The sequence below is a fragment of the Chelonia mydas genome, chromosome 6 (assembly GCF_015237465.2).
Source record: "Chelonia mydas isolate rCheMyd1 chromosome 6, rCheMyd1.pri.v2, whole genome shotgun sequence".
NCBI classification, from domain to species: Eukaryota; Metazoa; Chordata; order Testudines; family Cheloniidae; genus Chelonia; species Chelonia mydas.
Genome location: NC_051246.2, coordinates 54,083,120 through 54,099,580, shown reverse-complemented (window position 1 = coordinate 54,099,580; position 16,461 = coordinate 54,083,120). Strand labels below are relative to the sequence as shown.

General features: G+C 44.8%; 1 protein-coding gene across 5 annotated transcripts in view; it reads right to left on the bottom strand.

Annotated features, from left to right (window-relative positions):
* The window catches only part of PRR5L (proline rich 5 like), a 71,192-nt gene extending 56,343 nt beyond the window's left edge, over window positions 1–14,849 (bottom strand). The window contains exons 1-2 of one of the 5 annotated variants that reach the window (XM_007055238.4): window positions 14,825–14,849; window positions 14,210–14,550 (exon numbers count right to left, since the gene is read on the bottom strand). The gene's annotated coding sequence lies outside the window, so the exon portion shown is untranslated. The other 4 variants (XR_006291657.1, XM_037900057.2, XM_043549028.1 and 1 more) reach the window with 4 other exon arrangements.
* Window positions 14,850–16,461: the final 1,612 nt, after the last annotated feature.

The window sequence follows — 16,461 nt, the reverse complement described above, 5'->3', positions numbered from 1 at the left end:
AATTCTCAGCATTAAGAGACAACAGCTTATGCATGCATATTAGAACTTTATCTCTTTATTCCTAAAGTTCCAGTTAGGCCTTGTCTACCCTGGCAAGTTTCTGCATTGTAACTCCTGAGGTGTACACACTGCCAAGCCACTTAGTGTGCAGAAAGTACACAGTTGCAACACTGTAAAAAATCACCCGGATGAGAGGTGTACAGCTATCTGTGCCGGGCTACAGCACCGACACTATAGACTGGTCGATTACAGCGCTGCGATTGGCCTCCAGGAGGTGTCCCACAATGCCTCTTCTTGACTCTCTGGTCATCGGTTTGAACTCTACTGCCCTGCCCTCAGGTGACCAACCGTGAGTCCCACTCCTTAAATTCCTTGGGAATTTTAAAAGTACCCTTCCTGTTTGCTCGGTGACGCGTGCAGTGATCTCAATGCATCTTTCCAGGTGACCATGCCTGCTTCACGCACCAGGCGATCCCCCGCTTGGAGCAATGCCAAGTTGCTGGAGCATTTCGGGAGAGGAGGCTGTCCAGTCCCAGCTGCGCTCCAGCCGCAGGAATTATGATACCTACAGACAAATTTCATGATGCATGACAGAAAGGGGCCACGACCGGGACACACTGCAGTGCAGGGTCAAAGTGAAAGAGCTGCAGAACGCCTGTCACAAGGCGGGAGGCAAACCGCAGTTCTGGTGCTGCGCCCATGAGCTGCTGGTTCTACAAAGAGCTGGACACGATACTCGGTGGCGACCCCACCTCCACTGCGAAAGCCACTGTGGATACTTCGGTGGCTCGCATGCCAGTCCAGAGTGGACCGAGCCTGGAGAAGGAATGTGGAGGGGGAGGGTTACCCAGAGGCAGAGGACGACTCAGAGGTCAGAGATGCCTGCAGTCAGGAGCTCTTTTCTAACCCGGAGGAGACTAACCAGTCACAGGGATCGGAGCTCGACATAGCACAAACAGGAGAGGAGGCCGCGGTAAGTGGCTTTGATTTTGGAAATTGCTGAAGCGAGTTGTTGGGGGCAGAAGGGTTGCAGAAAGCAGGCTTGTGTCTGTATGATGTGCATACCACCACATGCCTAGTCTGAGCGGCGGAACAGGGTATTGATTGACTCCCTCACTTCACAGGAATCTGCCTCAGAGATCTCCAGGAAACTCTCATGGAGATACTGGGCAGGTTCTTTGGCAGAGCTGCTTTGTTTCTTGTTCCATTAAGGATAACTTTCCCGTGCCACTCTGCCATCACTTGGTGGGGGGGGGGGGGGGGGGGGGGGGAAGAAACACAGACACCATTGCTGCACACAAGTGAGCCGCATAAGGGCCAGGGCAGAAGCTGCAGTCTTGGAGAAGACCCTCCCTTGATTCCCTGCTCACCCTCAGCAGCGAGATATCTTCCATAATGAACACAGCCTGTGGAAAATGTGGGGACAATAATGATTATAAACTGCCGCCCGCCCCCCTGTCCCCCCACAGTGCTGGCTCTCTCCAAGAGCAACATGCCCAGTGTACAGTACGGTCCTAGACCACTGATTTCCCCTGCCCCTGCGGTTATTCACCATTTTGGGGGTCTTGTGGCCCATGCGTGCTTGCCTGGGGTCAGCCAGTTAGTAACAGGTATGTGAATAGTAGCTGTGTTTTGATTCAGTGGTCTGTGTGTTGCAAATGATACTGCTTCTGTAAAATGTGGCATTTTGGCTTCACAGATATAACCTTGGGAGCCCAGCCTCCCTCTTTCTTATCACTGGCTGAACGGCTGCGCAGAATTAGAAAGCGGCCACCAAGAACTAAAGAGGATTTTCTGCATGATATCGTGATGCACTCCGCAGCCAAAAAACAAGAATTGAAGCCCCCCCAGACTCCGCCAACACACTCTTATCAACCTTCTTGCTCCAGTCTGTCCCAGCTGCCTTCCACTCCTGCCCAGTCACAGTCCAGCCCTGCAGACTCCCAGTACCCACTGCACTCAATACCTGTCCCTCTGCAGTTTAGCTCTGCTGAAGTACAATACCCACTGCACTATACTCCAAAAGGACAAGGTTGCATATGATACCTGAACATACACAAATCTTTAACCGTCCTGGGACCTCACCTCCTCCTGGGACCTTCCCTTCCCCCATCCCCCACAGAGCTGATGTGTTTTTTTGTGCTTCTCTCCCCTCCGGTTGTTGTTTTTTAATGAAATAATTGTTTTGGTTCGAAAGCAGTCTTTATTCCATGAATTGAAAGCAAACAGAGACCTGCAAAGCAACAGGCAATTTTCTTAAACCTTCATAGTGCATCATCTGCACCAATCACAGACACCTCCTAGCATTACAAGCACTGCACTCCTGAGCATAGCAACAAATATTAGTGGCTTTCAGCTTCAAATTGCTGCCTCAAGGCATCCCTGATCCTTATGGCCCCACGCTGCTCCCCTCTAATAGTCCTGGTCTCTGGCTAATTCAGCTGTACGCTCCATACTATTTGGGAAGGGAAGGGTGAAAGCTTCACTCAGGGCTGGACCGCTGAGGCTCAAATTCAGCCTCCTGGTGCTAAGCCTCAGCCGTCCAGCCCTGAGTGAAGCTTTCACCCTTCCCTTCCCAAATATTTTGGAGCGTACAGCATGCAGCTATAAGCATAGGAATATTGTCATCGGCCAGGTCCAGCTTCCCATAGAGGCAGCACCAGCGGGCCTTTAAATGACCCAATGCACACTCAATGGTCATTCTGCACTTCCTCAGCCTGTTGTTGAACAGCTCCTTGCTGCTGTCAAGGTGCCCTCTGTATGGCTTCATAAGCCACAGCATTAAGGGGTAGGCGGGGACTCCCATCACCACAATGGGCATTTCGACTTTCCCTACAGTAATCTTCTGGTCTGGAAAGAAAGTCCCTGCTTGCAGCTTCCTGAACAGGCCACTGTTCCAAGGTGCCATGCACCTTTCCGGACCAGCCAGCGTTAATGTCCGTGAAGTGCCCACAGTGATCCACGTGCGCCTGGAGAACCATCGAGAAATACCCCTTCTGATTAATGTGCTAGGTGGTCTGGTGCCAGAATTGGAATAAGCATGCCATCTATTGCCCCTCCTCAGTTAGGGAAGCCCATTTGTGCAAAGCCACCCACAATGTCAGGTACATTGCCCAGAGTTACTGTCTTTCAGAGCAGGATGCGATTAATGGCCCTGAACGCTTCCATCAACATGAGTCCAATGGTCGACTTTCCCACTCCAATCTGGTTAGTGACCAATTGGTACCAGTCTGGAGTAGCGAGCTTCCACAGTGCAATTGCCATGCGCTTCTCCAATGATAGAGCAGCTCTCATTCTCGTGTCCTTGCACCGCAGGGCTAGGGCAAGCTCATCACACATTCCCATGAATGTGGCTTTCCTCATCCGAAAGTTCTGCAGCCACTGCTCGTCATCCCAGACGTGCATCACGATGTGATCCCACCACTCGGTGCTTGTTTCCCAAGCCCTAAAGCAGCATTCCACTGTGGTCAGCACCTCCATGAATGCCACAAGCAATCTCATGTCGTAGCTACTACGTGTGGTGAGATCAATGTGGAACTCCTCTTGCCTTTGTAGTTTAAGGAAAACTTCTCTGCCACATGTGACGTGTTAGTGAGAGCGAGCAGCATATTGGTCAACAGTGCGCGATCCATTCCTGCAGACCGAAGAGGCAGAGCACGCCGTATACGAACAGTTGAAAGATGGCACCAAATGCGGACGGAAGCACAGAGATTGCTGGGATGAGAAGCAATGCATCATGGGGCATTGGGACAGGATCCAGGATGCCCCATGACCCCCCTCTGCCTTCCCACAACTCTTAGCAGCAGAAGAGGAAGAGATGCTCTGTGGGATAGCTGCCCAGAGTGCACCGCTCCAAATACCGATGCAAGTGCCGCAAGTGTGAACACGCTATTGCGCAGACAGCTGACAGCGTGACCACACAACAGCGGTTTCCCTTCAGCACTCTCTGAGTGGCACTGTAACTGCCAGCAATGTAACTCTGCCAGTGTAGGCATACCCTTAGTCACCAACTTTGCTGGTAAAACCAGTAAAGCGTGTAAATTCTGTGAGCAGAAACTCTAGTTCAAGGAATTAATGAATTTAGTTAAAGACATTACACTGTAAGTAAAGGACTATGTTAGGGTTGATCCTGTTTCTATTCCACAAAATCAGAATAGGATTAAACATGAGAGGGAAGAAAACTTTCCTCATGGCCAGCTGCCATCTTACCAGCACTATTTGCCGGTGTTGCTGAACCACTGCAAAGTCATATGTCAATGGCTCACGTTTGCAATGCTGGTTGAAAACCAATTTGCAAAGCAGAAAACTTCAGCTGGACGAGTATGAACATCACCTTCCCCATTGAGGTGTTGGAGCTAATGCCACCACTCCATTGCACCTCAGCTAACCCAAGTTGCAAGTAGATATTTTGCTAGTGTAGACCCTGAATGAAACAACATAATGAAAACAGGCAACTGCTGCTGTAACAAATCATTATTGTTAGAAAGAGATTCACTGTTTTCAGTCTGTCAAAATCAGCTTTTTAAGTGTGGGCTTTGATACCAAACCTAAGCTAACAAACATTTTTACTCTAATATAAACAAAATAAAATTTAAAACCTGCCCCTCAAAAAAATGCTGTCACTTCCCTCTCAAATTTAAAATAAAAGGAAAAAAAAAAAGGATAGCCAGATGATAAGCCCTGTTCACAAGTCACACTTGCCACTATGTTTCGTTTGAAAATACTTGTACTGTACTAACACCACCCCACCCACATAACTGACATCTCATCCTCCGGGTTAGTTCTGATTTCACCTAGAAAGTTATTTGACAGCAATAAAAGCCCCCAAAAAGTAACACAAGCAAATTGGAAGGTGAGGACTGAAGCTTCTAGTCATCATTTGCTTAAAACAAACATGCTCATAAAATTATCTGTATGCTGAAAAACAAAACTACTGGGGGAGGGGAGAGAGAACTGGATTGTATACAAGAACTGGTTTAGGTGCTTGTGAAGTTAGTGTCTTGCCAGGGGTACAGCAGTAGTAAAACAAACAATTATATAAGAAAATATCCAAGTTCAAGACCTACAAAATGACAATATCAGACTCCCCTTTTAATGCATGTTGTTGTAGGTCCCTACCTTTGGTCAAGAACATGTACAAAGGCAATTCCCTTCCAAAGTGCCAGAGCAACTGCTGCTGCATGCAGTTTCACAGCGGCAAGTAGGAGGGGTGATACAACCAGGATTCCCTGCCTCCAGCTCTTCCCCTCTGCTGCCCCCAACAAGAAGGCTGAACTTGCTGCTTCACCATTCCTCAGATCCAAAAATCTGAGAAGTCTCAGGCTCCCAGCTAGGGGAATACAGAAGACTAAAACCCTACGTGCCACACTAGGCCAGCTGGACTTCAGAGCAAAAGACAGAGAAGAATGCAGGAAACACAAAGCACAGGCTTCATGACCCAGACAAGACACATGTACTATAATTAAATACCAAAAATTAATTATTAAAGAATGTGAAAGAAGGCCAGGTTTAGCTGGACTAAAGCCCGGAAGCTCAACTAACTCAAAGCTGATGACATCTCCAAATTATAACACAGAGGAAAACATGTACCTCTGCTTATCTCCCCCACCATCTCACCCCGATCTAAAAGCAATGATGCGACTGTGGATGGGAGTTGTAACAAAGTTCAAAACACAGTCTTGGAATGTACTTGAACCCCTCATATGAGTCCTGGGATAGCTCAGTGGTTTGAGCATTAGCATGCTAAACCCAGGGTTGGGAGTTCAATCCTTGAGCGGGCCATTTAGGGATCTGGGGCAAAAATTGGGGTTTGGTCCTGCTTTGAGCAGGAGTTGGACTAGATGACCCTCCTGAGGTCCCTTCCAGCCCTGATACTCTATGATTCTATATTGTGCTTTGCAGCCCCTCTCATTTCGGTAAATCATCCCTCCCGAGGGATCCAGACAGTTTTGTGACATGTTCATCCTTAGCACTCCACAAGGATCCCAAAGTGTTTTACAAAGGAGGGCAAGACTCATGATATCATTTTACAGATGAGGGAATGCAATTACAGAGCCCTAGAGTGACTCTCTCAGATGAGTGAGCAGCAGAGGTAGCAATGGAGCCCAAGTCTCCCAACCCAGGGCCCTATCCACTGGATGCAACCATCTCTCCGGTGTTTGCCAGGAAACTTCCACGGTGATAGATTTCATTATAGCCTCTAAACAAGTTCAGTGAAAGTTCTCTCAAACCTGGGCCCAGTTATGATTTGACAGCAAAACCATGCAAAGGTTACCAAAAAACTCAGTGGTTTCCAGTGACTTTTGCTTTGAGCTGTTGAGGCTGAATCACACCTGAAACTCCAAGCAAGACACTTGGTGGGGGTGGTGGGAACAGTCTGAGAACTGAAGCATAAGAAAACCTTTGCCTGCAGCCCACCACAGTTTGAAAAGGCCCACTCTATTTCTGACACCACAGAGGCCTCTTTGGAACCTATGGTGTTAAATAGGTGTTTGTCACACATGTACTATGAGCACTAAAATTCCTTATGAAAATTCTAAGAAAATAAAAAGCTGAGTTTCTTTATGACCAGTTAGCTTAGTTTTGAGCCAAAGAGATCAGATCATGCTCCAGAGCATACAGGGAAAGAATGATGTTGTAATTAAGTCACTGAAAGCTTATGCTCAAATAAATTGGTTAGTCTCTAAGGTGCCACAAGTACTCCTTTTCTTTTCACTGGATTAGTAACCAAGAGAACTAGGTTCTATTCCTGTCTCTACCACAGATTTCCTGTCTGATCTTTGGCAAGTTACTTAACTCCTGTGCTTCAGTTTCTCCATTTGAAAAATGGGGGAAATAATGCCTACCTTTTATGGGTGTCAAGAGGCTTAAAATGTTTGTAGAACCATTTTAAAAGGCTTGGGTGGAAAGTGCTAGAGAAGAACAACTCATTCGTATAGTCACATAGCAGATCTGCCTGAAATTATAAGCACTTTTGAATTACAGACTTTAAGAGAAGTGAATTGATTTAATCTGGATTAAGACAAACTAGATTTCTCACTAACCAACAACCACAATACAAAACGGATTACAGCCTGAGGCAAAAGGATACAATCAAATTTTAAAACGGAAATAAATACAGATCCAGTACCAGGCCTTAAGAAAACTACACACCATTTGCCAGGGACAAGAAAAAACCTTTTCCTGGTCAGGGGTGGAATACAGAAACATGGAGTGCTAAACCATCCTTTTTTGCGAAATTTAAAGATTTCATTTAAAAAGAACATTTGAGCTCAGTGGTTCTCAAACTTTTGTACTGGTGACCTCTTTCACATAGCAAGCCTCTGGGTGCGACCCCCCCTTATAAATTAAAACACTTGAAAATATATTTAACACCATTATAAATGCTGGAGGCAAAGCGGGGTTTGGGGTGGAGGCTTACAGCTCGCGACCCCTTTTGGGGTCCCGACCCCCAGTTTCAGAACCCCTGTTCTAGCTATTAGGGCTAATGTAACCTTCCAAACATGACCCAAACCAATGCTGTCTGAGTCTGCAGACAGAGAGCTTTAGTGCCTCCACTGCTCATAGCTTTGCCAAGCTGCAAGCTTAGCAGCATCCAGTCATCTGAGGTTCTCCCATCACAGTGTAGCTAGTCAAGATAAACCCCTGGTGGTGTTGACCGTTACTCATTTCAGCAAGTTAACCTCATGCTTTTTGAGGGCCTGATTCATGATTTTTGAATGCTTGGGGCTGGCAATTCTACTACCCATAGAAGTAAGGCCTTCTCTACAGTAGGTTTATTTTCTTAAAATTTACCACTGGTAGGAGTACTAGTGTAGATTTAACACACTGACAAAAGCTGTGCCATGGTCCCTCTCCAGAGCTTGTACAGTAAAGGATAATGGCCTACCGCTAAGGGGTTTAACTTTACATGGAACTTTAACTCAAATGGTAGAGGTCTGTGCTGAAGGTCTTCACTTCAAACCTTGCTGAAAACCCATAGAGGGAACTGTTTTATACCTTGTCTCCGCTTGAATTTTACCGTGAGATTGCTAACTCCAGCTATTCCCCTGCAAAGTCACACTTTTTTTTTTGGCCGTGAAGACATAGGGCTTGTCTACACTTCAAATGTGGCACCGCTGCAGCGCTGCAGCTGTGCCACTGTCTCACATCACCGTAGATACTCTCCACACTGATGGGAGGTGTTCTCCTGTCGGCGTACGAATCCTCCTCCCTGAGAGGTGGTCGCTAGATCAACGGAAGAATTCCGCTCTCAGTCTAGCGCTGTCTATACCAGGGGTTAGGTCAGCATAGCTATGTCTCTCCAGAGGGTGGATTTTTCATGCACCACGAGTAAGCAACAACACTTCCTAGTGTAGACAGGACCTACATGTTTTGCATGACTGGGGTGTTGGCCGGCCTGAGGAATAACTAGCACATTTACGTATTCAAAGTCAAAAACCAACATGAACTTTCAACTGCTGTATCCTGTTTTCAGTCTCTCTCCAATGATACTAGTAACATCTGCAGCAAAACTCCAGGAAGCATGTAAATGTATTCATTCAGACAAAGCGTACTGTCCTAGCCACACAGAACAGTTTGTGAAGATTAGAAGAGCTTTGCTCTGCCTATGAAGAAATCTGGCAACATGATTTTTTTTAAAAAGAAAAAGAAAAATGTAGCTGCTCAACATATCAACTGCTCACATTCAATTAAAACAAATCCCACATCACAGGTTAAAGCAAGCAAGTCATGTCAGGTTAAATTTAATGACATGTTATTGTCTATGAGATGCTAATTAGAGCAAATGCAAGATCTCTTTAGACATGACTTAGTCCAATTTAAATAACCACAAATCTTTTAGGTCCATCCATACAATAAGTAGAAGTGATCTGGCAAAATTAAACCTTTTCTGCACTGGACACTTCCTTAACATTTCCCACCTTTGCAGCTCCACTGGTAGTAACAACAGTGGGAGAACCTGAACAGATCAGCCACCGGTGTTTTCACCATCTGTTTATCCCTGGGTTAGAAAATGTGGCCAGTGGCTGTACAAGCCCTGTTTACAGAACAACCCTCCCTACGGCTTTTCAACAGGGGTTGTTTGAAGTGAAGACTTTCAACACAGACCTCTACCATCTGAACTAAAGATAACCTCTCAGCTTGCATCAGTAGTAGACCGTTTTCCTCCATTAGACAAACACTAGAACAGGATCACAGCACATGGCTGCTTAGTGTGTAAAATCTACACTTGCACTCTCACCAGTGGTAAATGTGAAGACAATACATCTAGTGTAGACAACACCACCATGCTTATGTGGTTAACAGCATTGACAATCCTAAATGTTCAAAAATCATGAGTTAAGCCCCCCAAGAATCATGTGACTGACTTAAAAACCAAAAGGTTTTAAAAAATTAATCGATTTTGAGTTCTATTACTTGCCGTCTGGTTTCTGAGCCTGTGAGATAGACTTGGTTCTTGTTTTCAAACTATTGTTCCTTACAACTATAGGAGCTAGAAACTTTTTTTTTTTTTTAAATGGAAGCTGAGGGTCCCTGGGAGCTGGGACTTCGAGAAAAACACCCAATGTTGTGAGTGACGGCAACACAGCTTTTTATTACTGGGCCCTTCAGTTTTGAAAATCAACCTTGTGAGTCTTGGAACTCATCTGAACTGACACTGTATAATCCATGAATTGGTTACACAAAACTGTTTAGAGGAGGCTTTATCTTGAAGGGTGGGTGCAATTATGATATCCATGCTAGCTGTCAACTACACTGTAAATAGCCACATTCCAGTTCTTTATTTGCTTTTACAGAGCGATAGAAGGTTTTCTAATGGGCTTTGTTGACTGTTGATGTACCAACAGTTCTTTTAAGAATTCCACCACAGTGTCCCAAGTTAAACCATTCTGAACTGAAAGTTTTCATAATTGATGGGCAGAAGACTAGGAATACAGGGATTGCCATACTGGATCAAATCCATCTAGCCGAGCGTCTTGTCTCTGACAGTGGCCAGAACCAGCCACTTCAAACAAAGGTGCCAGAAACTCCCACACTGTACGATTATGGAATAATCTGCCTCTGGGGAAGTTTCTTCCTAACCCCATCAATTAGTGATTGGTTTGTAACCTGAACATACCGCAAACGCATTATTGCCTAGCTATATACAAATCTAGTCCCTTTTTCAATCCTACCAAAATCTTGGCTGCAATGACATCCTGTGGCAGTGAGTGACACATGTTAATTATGGGTTGTGTAACAAAAAAGCATTACAACTGAAGTCCCCTTTTTCTTGTATTATGAGAAAGTAAATGGAGAACCTGATTTACCTTCTTCATATAAAATGTAGTACCCTAGACTTCTTCACACAGCGCACAGTCAACCTGTGGAACTCCTTGCCTGAGGAGGTTTGAAGGCTTGGACTATAACAGGGTTTAAAAGAGAACTAGATAAATTCATGGAGGTTAAGTCCATTAATGGCTATTGGGCAGGATGGGTAAGGAATGGTGTCCTTAGCCTCTGTTTGTCAGAGGGTGGAGATGGATGGCAGGAGAGAGATCACTTGATCATTACCTGTTAGGTTCACTCCTTCTGGGGCACCTGACATTGGCCACTGTCTGCAGACAGGATACTGGGCTGGATGGACCTTTGGTCTGACCCAGTATGGACATTCCTATGTTCTTAGACACATTCACTGGGAGAAGAAATTATGAATACCTTTCTAAGAGTCGCGCTACAGCTCAATCAGAAGCTATGGGTTTGATGCAGGAATTACTGGGTGAGGTTCTATGGCTTGCATTATGCAAGAGGTCAGACTAGATAATAATGGTCTTAAAATTTATGAATGGTGTTAATCAGGGAAACTGAGCCCAAACACTATGAATAAAAGTGCTTTTAGATATTCTTCCTTACTGGATTAAAAGAAATAAAGATCTAATTAAATCTCTATTTCCATCTCAAAATCTACTGCCATATTTTAGATCCTCAAATGTACATACCATATGATGTATAATGGAAGAGCTGGCATGTGGCTGCACATACCACTGGACTCTAATGGAAATGAATTAAAATCGTGGAACTGTGTGCCCTGTTGCCCTACACTGCGACAGCTAATGGAGATTTTCCTTTAGTTCACATAATAGGGTCCTGTGCTCACAAAGCAGAAGATCATAGTTCTATCCCTGCTGTTATTGAGGTTCCAAGCAGCCAGGGGGAGCAACATAGCGACAACCAGGAATGCATCCGATGAAGTGAGCTGTAGCTCACGAAAGCTTATGCTCAAATAAATTTGTTAGCCTCTAAGGTGCCACAAGTACTCCTTTTCTTTTTGCAAATACAGACTAACACAGCTGCTACTCTGAAACCAACCATGAAATTGTAAGTGACCAGGGATCTGTTAAATATTTATTACTGGGATCCTTATAGTTATTGTCCAAGATATACTTTGCTCCAGACATCCAGGATAACATTGTGGTGAGTGTAATAAAACAGGGAAAATATATACTTGTTTGTTATGGGGAAAACCCAAACATTTGACATTTTACATAGTTCCCTCCTAATAAAAAGGAACAGTAAAACTATATTAACATCTGAAAAATATGTTTCACCACACAAGCATTTTAATAGTCTCATACAAATGAGCCTATAAAAACTTCACCTGGAATCCTCATTTACAGTAGTCAGGACAGGAAATGGGTAAGATTTCCCTAGCCCCAGCACACTAATTTTAATAAGGCCAAGCTATTCCTTCTGATTTTAAATGGCAGATGCAATAAGTAAAGACAAGCACATGGCTCATCCGAAAGAGGTAGGACGAAAGAAAAGTCTGGGGTGGAAGAAAAGATGAAAAAGAGATCCAGCCCCTAAAACCTGCCGCCAACACTACCCCAAAAGGGGGCTTTAATACACAAAATCAAGGCACTGGAAAAACTCAGTGGTTTGGGGAAGAGAGAAATAAATTAATGAGGTTTTCAAAACTGAGCCCATGTCACTTTTCAGGTGACATCGAAGGTTTAAGGAAGGTTTAACCACCTTGTCCTGGGGAAATTCCAGCACAGGTAAATGCATTCTGCTTAACTAAATTCCCCCTGCCAAAACACTTGGATAAAAGTATTTCTTCCTGACAGTCCCAAACAATTTCAATGGCCTATTGTTCTTGTGTACTCCTTTAAATGATTGGTGCGTTCCACCCCAGAGATGGCTGCACTGACATGTTGTGGAACAAATTCTGCTCACACAGAAGTCAGTAACACTGTCTGTATTATGAGAAGTTTCCAGTACTGATGACAGGTACAGCTGAATTGGTGTTGAAATGGTTTAACTGCAACTGCAGACCAGGACAGATTATGTTCAGTGCTGCACCGACTGCTCACACACATTGTCAGTCACAGGTCATTTTTGAACATAGACAAGGCTAATGAAGTTACTCACATGGGTAAAGAGAGCAGAATTTGACTTATATTTGTAAAGATATTAGAATGTCTGGGGATTTTTAGGGAAAAATCTTGAATAAATATTAGAACAATGAAGACATGAAACTAACCAAGAAGTAGTTTATACCACTGTGGCCTATGATAAAGTTTCTCTGTGGCTTCTATGATAGGAAAAGAAAGATTGTGGATCAATTTCTGTGCTGAATTTATGCAACCTAGCTGAAGTCATAACTGTCTATATACTCTAAACATACACACACGCACTGTAAACAGATATTATGTGTTGAACCACAGACACTGGTGAGTTCAGCATAACTGAAACCTTTCATACCACAGAATTATAGTGTTGTCTACAAATATGCTCAGAATTTGTTGCTGACAAACAAAAATGCACAAAATCGAGGGACAGGGCTCATATGATTAGAAGGCCAGCAAAAATAAATAAATAAATAATAAAAAAAGTATAGGCAGTTATAAACTGCATTACCCCCAAAACCTGCATTATGTACATTTACATTTCTGCCCAGCCCAGGCAAGTGACAAGAGTTGCAAGTGCTGGGACATTTCAGAGAACTGGGGAAAGAAGGGTGTTGGGATTCTTTCCACTAATAGGAACTCTGGTGAAAATATTAACATTTTGTCTACTAAAAACAGCCAGTTACAAAAATCTCCCAGTGAACAGAGACCCTGAGCAATTATTAGGGAAGAAGAAAGGTTCCACTTTCATTCACAAAACAGCCAGACAAATGAACTTCACACAAGTACTGAGAAAAGATGGGAGGGAGGGGGTGTTAAAGAGGATGGATCTCTCTTCTCTGCCTTTTAGGACAAAAAGAAAAGGCGTACTTGTGGCACCTAAGAGACTAACAAATGTATTTGAGCGTAAGCTTTCGTGGGCTAAAACCCACTTCATCAGATGCATGCAGTGGAAAATACAGTAGGAAGATTTTATATAGATACAGACACACACACATATACATACACACACACACACATATATACATACATACACACACACAGAGAGAACATGAAAAAATGGGTGTTGCCATACCAACTATAACAAGAGTAATCAGTTAAGGTGAACTATTACCAGCAGCAGAAAAAAACAAACAACTTTTGTAGTGATAATCAGGCTTTCTGCCAGTTTCATGGCTGCAGTCTCTTTGAAACAGGCTACATTATAATTAAATTCATTTAGCAAACCGAAAAAGCTAGAGAAAAATTTCTTTTTCCCACCCCCAATTTCAGAATTACTGTATCTCCTGAGGGGAAGGGATAGAATGAGGCATTTTGTTTTCAAGATGACTCGCTCTTCAAAGACATCAAAAGCCCGGAGATTCTATTTTTATTTGTTTATGTTAATGGAAACCTTGCTCATTTTTTGTTTTGTTTTGAATCAAGCAGCCTCTCGCTGTCAGTGCATCCCATGCCTCAGTAATCATTAACAAATGGACAAAAACAACCCAAAGAGCTGAAAGTGTCAGCCTAAAATATAAAGCACATGGCTCTTATAGAAGGTCAGACACAACCCAAACTTCTTTTCTGCAAACTCTCTCAAGATAAACATCTTGTTAACACACCAGAGACCGTTTTAACGGCAACAACCTTGCGATTATCTCCTGTTCAAGCAAGACAAACGCTGACACTGTGATCCGAAATCCACGATTGCCATTTGCTGCTGTAGCTCCTCAGAGATCTCCCCTCCTCTCTTTGCATTACGATAAATTACAATGCATTCCCCCACCACCTTAGATTGCCAGTGTAAAGACAAAAATGAAAGTGTATTTTACACTCACCCCCTTTTTATGTTAAGTTAGGGCTGCATCGCGGCTTTTGGAGAAGGAAATAAGAGATGACCGCTGCTAGAAATGTTTCAGCTCTCTCCTGAGACTTTTCACATCAGGGAGTGAAGGAGTTTCTATTTTATCCGCCGCGATCTGGCCAATACCACTTAGAATTTTACAACTTGCTGGCTCCGGTCCAGTTTTTATTTTTACAATGTGCCTTTTGCTGGCTCCTCCCAGGAGAGACAAATGGGGGAGAGGGGAAAGTCCAGGGAGTCCCCTGGAGGAAGTGTGCCGCTGCTCTCTCTCTCTGCTTTGGAGCCTTGCTTGAACTGTTAGTCAGTTTCCAGCTCCTGGGGAAAGAAGAAAAGTCCGCTCAGCTTCTATTCAACTATTTCAGGAAGTTTAAGTTCTTTGGCCTTGAAAGAAAAAGAAGAGAGAGAAAAAGATGCAACAGTTTCACATGCCTCTTCCTGCTGGAGCACCTCTGCCTCCGGCACAGCTAATGCTAGACATTCAAGTGTAACAAAGCCGATCAGAGGAAACTTGAAGGGGAGGGAGGGGACCAAAGATTTGAATGAGGGGCACCGTGCACGGGCTGTGTGAGTCTGCACAGTTAAAGCTCACCCTTAACAGCGCCTGCCTGGCCTGCCAAGGAGCTGGTCACTGACTTTGTGTTGCTAAATACAAACAATTTTGAAATGCTGCATTTAATTGGCAGCAATGTGCTGAAATCGCATCCAGCCTCCCAGGTGGGAGTTTAGATAAGCAGAGCACGCCGCGAGGGGGAAACTGAAAGGCAAAATATTATGGCTTTGTGACTTTAAGAGGGGGGCAGGAGGCGGGTCCTTAATATGATCAGATCTTGGATGCTTTCAACAGAACAACGAATTTCACTTCAAAAGCAGCGCTCCTCTCCCAGCTTTCCACGGAGTCCGCATCTGAGAGCCTGGCAGGGTCTGAGCCCAAATGGCGAGCACACCCGGGGGAAGGCGAGCAGGAATTCGCCGGGGACTCTAATTACGGAGAGAGCTGGAGCCACTGAGGCTCCTGTGGGACATTGCTCAGCTGGACAGCCTCAGAAATGGAAAGCCAGCGCGCGATAGGTGGGTTGTGTTGTTCTCCAGCTTTCTCTGCGGTTTTCTGGTGGCGGCAGGTTTCCCCGCAGTTTGTTCTGCTTAGCGGTAGTGCTCTTCAGTCGGTACCGGGCAGGGCGCCGCTGAAATGCGGCTCACGTGCAGCAGCCGGAGTCCTGCAGCGCCTCCCAAAAGCCACAGAGCCCCGACCCTGCAAACACACGCAGGGGTCGCTTTTCCGCACAGAAACAGTCCCACGGGCTCCGGTGGAGCTACCCAGGCGATTCAGGTTACTCGGGTGCTTACGTGTTTGCAGGACCAAGCCCAAAGTTTGTCAAACAAACAAACAAAACCACACACACAACGCCTCCCTTTGTTGCTAACGCATTAGGAGAGTTCTGCTTCTGGTAAGTAACCTGTGTACCTGAGCTGCACACTTGTGACCAACACACAGGGCTGGATGTTGGGACTACTGCCTTTAGTGCCTTCTCTTCACAACTATGCAGCTGGCCTGAGCCCTGAGCCTGCAATGGGCTAAGCTAGCAGGGGCCCAGTGCACAAATGTCTATGCCACCTGCATCCTTGGGGCCATTGACTTCAGGAATGGGCTTCTAATAGCTCTATGAAAAGGAGGACTTGTGGCACCTCAGAGACTAACAAAGCTTATGCTCAGATAAATTGGTTAGTCTCTAAGGTGCCACAAGTCCTCCTTTTCTTTTTGTGAATACAGACTAACACAGCTGCTACTCTGAAACCTAAATTCATTTGAGCATAAGCTTTCCTGAGCTACAGCATTAGCTTCATCGGATGCATTAGTCTCTAAGGTGCCACAAGTACTCCTTTTCTTTTCGGGAATACAGACTAACAGGGCTGCTACTTAGAATAATAGAATACCAGGGTTGGAAGGGACCTCAGGAGGTCATCTAGCCCAACCCCCTGCTCAAAGCAGGACCAATCCCCAATTTTTGCCCCAGATCCCAAATGGCCCCCTCAAGGATTGAATTTACAACCCTGGGTTTAGCAGGCCAATGCTTAAACCACTGAGCTATCCCTCCCCCTTAAACTGTCATACTAGCTCTATGCCTCCGTTTTACCTATAAAAAGGTATAATTAATGCCTCTCTCACAGGAGTGTTGTGAGTCTAACTTAATGCCCATCAAGACCTTTAAATAAGTGGTGCTAAATATG